We start from the raw sequence: 6,031 nt of genomic DNA, 5'->3' as shown, positions 1-6,031 counted from the left end.
TCACCAGGGCTTTCTTCAAAGGCACCTCTGGGTGGGTTCAAACTGCCACCTTTTCAGTTAGTGATGGAGTACTTTAACCGCTGGCGCCACCCAGGGGATCGTAATCCACATAACATGGTAGAGACTTTTTCCTCTGAAGAAGTGCCTCTTGCTCTGTGAGGGTCAGTGGGGATTGTTTGGGGAGAAGAAAAGAGAGCATCTTCCAGGAGTGGGGTGAAGAAAAACAAGACCGAGAAAGAAAAGGTGATGGAAAGATTTACTTGGAAATGGATGATGGTGATAGTTGCCCATGGTGTGCACGACTAATCACACACGTGAAGAACGCTGAAATGGCTAACGTTTTGTGCATACATAAATCCCACAATAAAGAAGAAAGGAGCTGTGACAGCAGGGAGCCCCTGGTCCTGAGCCAGCCCCCTGAGGCAGCTGGGGCTCAGGGAATCTGTGGGGCTGGCACCTCAGGAGCCCAGGTCCAGGGAGTGGTACCATCTGCAGCCCCTCTAACCCTGGAGAGCTGCTGTGCCTGGGCAGGGGGCCAGCACCAGAGTTCCCACCCAGCCACATCACTGAGGACAAGACTGGCATGGTGAGGGGAAGTCTGTCAGACGCAGGGAGAACACCTTGCCACCACACTGCGGCACCAGAGCAAGCAAGCCGGCCCCTGGAACACAGGAGCACCTTGAGATGCCTGGATAGCGAAAGGGGAGGAGGTGGTGGACTGAGACTGGACTTCCTGCAAATGGGGCATGTGGGAGAGATCATCCGATTGGTTCGGGTGGGCCAGGTGTGTTCTCATGGCCCAGTCAGCCACAACCAAACAGACTTCTTTTTGTTCTCTTGCTTTAGCCTAGATAACAGTGACCTGAAGAATACTAAAACACAGAGCCTGGACCCCATCCCTGAGACTCTGACTTAATAGACTGGGATGGGGCCAGAGAATTGCATCTCCAAGAACTACACTGACTAGCAATGACCTGTGGGATGTGCTCTTATTGGTGCTAGTTGCAGTCTTATTTTAACATCAAAACAACCCTGCCATTTGGGCATTTTTATATCCTTTTGTCAGGCGGTGGAGCCCTGGTGGTACAGTGGTTAAGAGCTATGGTTGCTAACCAAAAGATCAGCTGCTAACCAAAAAGGTCGGTAATTCGAATCTACCAGCTGCTCTTGGGAACATTTTAGGGCAGTTCTACTCTGTCCTATAGGGTCACTATGAGTCGGAATCAACTTGACAGCAGTGGGTTTTATTAGATAAGGAAAGTGCAGGCTAAGCAACCTATACTTGATCACACAGTGTCAGGAACCAGAGTTCAAGTTTACAGACCTTTTAGTTACCCACTAATTTGTCAAGATAGGGGTGTAGACACAGCCTCTGCTTTGTGTTTAACAACAAGGAGACAGTAAGACTCTTTGCATCCCTAAGTCATAGGTACGCCAGTGTCCCCTCATCTTATCTGCTTCTTAGGAGACATAGTGATTCTAAACCTTCATCAACAACTTTCTTTGCGTCCCAAGACCTTAAGAATAGGGCATTCCAAAGAAGTTTCCGGGATAAACTGAATGCTTCAAAGGTCAGCGGAGCAAGGATGGGGGTTTGGGGACTATGGTTTGCGGGGACTTCTAAGTCAATTGGCAAAATAATTCTATTATGAAAACATTCTTCATCCCACTTTGAAATGTGGCATCTGGGGTCTTAAATGCTAACAAGTGGCCATCTAAGATGCATCAATTGGTCTCAACCCACCTGGATCAAAGGAGAATGAAGAACACCAAGGTCACACGATAACTATGAGCCCAAGAGACAGAAAGGGCCACATGAACCAGAGACTTACATCATCCTGACACCAGAAGAACTAGTTGGTGCCCGGCCACAACCGATGACTGCCCTGACAGGCAGCACAACAGAGAACCCCTGAGGGAGCAGCAGAACAGTGGGATGCAGACCCCAAATTCTCATAAAAAGACCACACTTAATGGTCTGACTGAGACTAGAGGAATTCCGGCGGTCATGGTCCCCAAACCTTCTGTTGGCCCGGGACAGGAACCATTCCCAAAGACAACTCATCAGACATGGAAGGGACTGGTCAGCGGGTAGGAGAGAGATGCTGAAGAAGAGTGAGCTACTTGTATCAGGTGAACACTTAAGACTGTGTTGGCATCTCCTGTCTGGAGGGGGGATGGGAGGGTAGAGAGGGTTGGAAGCTGGCAAAATTGTCACGAAAGGAGAGACTGGAAGGGCTGACTCATTAGGGGGAGAGCAAGTGGGAGTATGGAGTAAGGTGTATATAAACTTATATGTGACAGACTGACTTGATTTGTAAACGTTCACTTGAAGCTCAATAAAAATTAAAAAAAAAGAACAGGGCATTCCTCCATGAGACCAGAAGAACTGGATGGTACCCGGCTACCATTATTAAACATTTTGATTAAAGATTCTATAGCTGAATCCTGATCAAAAGGGGGAGAAATGTGGAACAGGATTTCAAATTTTCATGGAATTCAGACTTTCTGGAGCCACTGAGGCTGGATGAAGCCCCAAAACTATTGCCTTGAGATCATCTTTAAACCTTAAACCTAAAATACCCACTGCAGCCTTCTTTAAACCAAACACTAGTTTAGCTTAGCTAGTAAAGTATGTCTGCCTTGAGCCTTGTGCTCTTTTAAAGAACTACGTACATGGGATCAAACTGACAACAGCAATTTGAAAGGTAGGATAGGACATTTAGGGGACAGTCAGCTTATGTCAATGTGGGAGGAACAATTCAGAAAAGGAGTAAGAATGGGTGCACAACTTGAAAGATGTAATCAACGGTGCTGAACTGTACATGTAGAAATTGCTAAATTGGTGTATGTTTTGCTATGTATATTTTCAACAGCAACAACAATATAAAATAATTATTAAAAAAACAAACAAAAAAGAATAAGGCCTCCCCTCCTCCCCCTTTCTAACATTTTCGTCGCCTCTTCTGTCTCTATCTTGGCACTGGGCAGACGTCTCCTCTCTTCAAGCAAACTGCACCCCAGCTGGACTTGCCATTTTTTGCACAAAGAAAGGCGAGGAGTAGAGAACCGAGCCTGGAGCTTTTCTCCTGGAAGCAGTGTTACCGCACATCAATTGCATACCTGTACCTGGGGCCTGGGGAGGTGGGGTGCGGGAGGTGGCAAGCTGAAAGGATAAAGCAAATAACCTCCTAAAATCATTCACCTGTATTCTCATGAAGTGGTTGATGAGGAATGGCAGCTATCAAAGTGACTTAAAACCGGCTTACTGCAGTTGTGGGTATAACTCTTCTGACAACAGATTTTCATGAAAAAAAGGGAGCTGGTGGTGGATAATGGGGTGAGCAGGTCCTGGAACAGAGGCATTACAACCACCTTAGTCCCCAAACTCAGCAGCCACTGCCGTTTGCTCAGTTCCTCCCCATCTCTGAGCCAGAGATCCCATATCCAGCCTTGAAATATCATCCTCTGGGGAACTTTTGGGGTCCCTGGATGGCGCAAATGGCTAGGTGCTCAGCTACTAACCAAAAGGTTGGAGGTTCAAAGCCCCCCAGCGGTGCCACAGAAGAAAGACCCAGGGATCTGTTTCCGTAAAGTTTGTTGTCGTTAGCTGCCTTTGAGTTGATTTACAACACACAGCAACCCCATGTAACAAAGTAAAACTGCCCCGTAGGATTTTCTAGGCTGTAATCTTTCCAGGAGCAGGTTGCCAGATCTTCGTCCCGTAGAGCGGCTGGGTGGGTTTGAACTGCCAAACTTTTGGTTAGCAGCTGAGTGCTTAACCACTTCACCACCAGGGCTCCTTCCATAAAGATTACAGCCATGAAAATCCTATGAAGTGTGTTCTACTTTAACACACATGGGGTCGCCATGAGTCGGAATCCATTTGATAGCATGGGTTTTCTGGTGGTTGTTGTTGGGGGAGGAGGGAGTTTTGAAAATGCAGATTCTCAGGCCTCATGTCCAATCTGAGGAACAAGAATCCTAGGGGAGTGGGACTAGAAATTAGTATTCATTGGACTTTAGTTTATCATTGCTGTTATGTTGATGGAAACCCTGGTGGCACAGTGGTTAAGTGCTACGGCTGCTAACCAAAGGGTCGGCAGTTCGAATCCACCATGTGCTCCTTGGAAACTCTGTGGGGCAGTTCTACTCTGTCCTACAGGGTCACTATGAGTCGGAATCAACTCGACGGCACTGTTGTTAGGTGCCATCGAGTCACTTCTGACTCATAGCAACCCTATGTACAGGTTCATCATTGGTTGATTCTAATGCACCCAGTCACTCCAGGAACGAGCTGTCTTAATGGACATTGACGCACAAGAGAATTTTCTGGAAGAAACAAAACATCCTCCACAATTTAAACCAGAGTTCCCTTGCTGTTTGGGATGTTTCTGGGTGGGCTGAAGACTTTCACCCACGTGAGCTTACCAGCATGAGCGCCTTAGTACGGTTCACCTCTTTTGCCAGGCCCCCTGAACCACTTGTTAGTTTTTAACATCTTTTCTGTGTAAGGAAACCCTAATGATTTTGTAACATAATATATTTTAATTTGTATTCAAGTCACAAAGGAAGCCATACTTTGCTGACAGACAGAAACTACCACATTCCCCAGGGAGACACTTAGAGAAAGGAAAAGTGAGAACCCTGAGCCAGTTTTCCTTAAAGCTTCTCTCTTTATTAACACGTGGGTGCCATAACAAAAGCTGAAAACCTGGCTAAGGTCAGCGTAAAGGGCGGGCAGCGAGCACTTTAATTCACGTCCTATGCCCAAAGCTCAGTTTTTGCTTAAGTAAGCAAAAGCTTTTCTTCCTGTCTCCTCTTTGTAAAATAACTATGTTCAGTGATGTTTGCATGGCACTTTACAGTTTCCAAATCAGTTCCCCTTTCAGAACTATCTCATCTAGTCATCAAAATAACCCAGAGAAGTAGGTATCATTGCCCCTATGTAGCCTAAAGAGGATGAGGCTCAGACAAGTTTAATGACCTACTGAAGGTCAAATAGCCAGGAAATAAAACCAAGTCTTTTGACTTCAAGTCTTCTCGTGTAAATGTCTTGCCTTTATAAGGGCCTAACAAATATTGCTGAATGAATAAATTGAAGGATGGATGGATGGATGGACGGATGGACGGGCGGACGGGCGGACGGGCGGGGGGGCGGGGGGGAGGGATGGGGAGGGATGGGTGGATGGGTGGGTGGATAAATAGATCTGTCATGAAAAAACCAGAATGGTAAAAATTCAAATTAACTTTAATATGCACCATTGGATATAACCAAGAAAGGCATCAATATCTAAATAAAACATCGGCATTAGAAATGGGCTGCCAAACAAAAGCCCAAAATGTGAATTTGGTCTTTTCTGAGTGAGGCATTTGTCAGCAATCTGTCTTCTGAGCTATCACAGAGAAGTATGACATAGTGATTAAAAGCATGGACTCTGGAACCAAACAGGTCTGCCACCTTGTAGCTATGTGACCAACGACAGGTTACTTAACTTCTTTGTGCCTCAGTTTTTTCTTCCACAAAATGAATAAAATAATACTGTGCAAAACTTACAGACAGGTTACAAGGATTAAAATAATTAAATACCTGGCACATAGTAAGTTATACATGGAGTCCCTGGGTGGCTCAAGTGGTTAGGTGCTCAGCTATTAACCAAAAGGTTGGAGGTTTGAATACATTCAGAGGTGCCTTGGAAGAAAGGCCTGGCAATCTATTTCCAAAAAATCAGCCATTGAAGACCCTATGGTTTTCTGACACACATAGGTTTCCATGAGTTGGAGTCAATAACAACTATTTTTTTGGGTTTTTTTAAGTTATACATACATTTCTTCTAGAGTAATAAAAACACCTGCTCGCACATAATCAACTCTCGATTGTCTACGTGTGGATTATTCACTGGGTTGTAGGTTTTAGTTGGCACTGGTTTTGTACCCTTCACATGTAGAGGTCAGCTGTCCTTGGGCAGGGAACTGCACTTGCAAACAAGTACCATGTGCCAGGCTAGGCCAGACAGTTCGCACATGTCAT

Source organism: Elephas maximus, chromosome 9 (genome assembly GCF_024166365.1).
Source record: "Elephas maximus indicus isolate mEleMax1 chromosome 9, mEleMax1 primary haplotype, whole genome shotgun sequence".
Taxonomy (NCBI): domain Eukaryota; kingdom Metazoa; phylum Chordata; class Mammalia; order Proboscidea; family Elephantidae; genus Elephas; species Elephas maximus.
Note: the sequence above shows the minus strand (reverse complement) of the source record.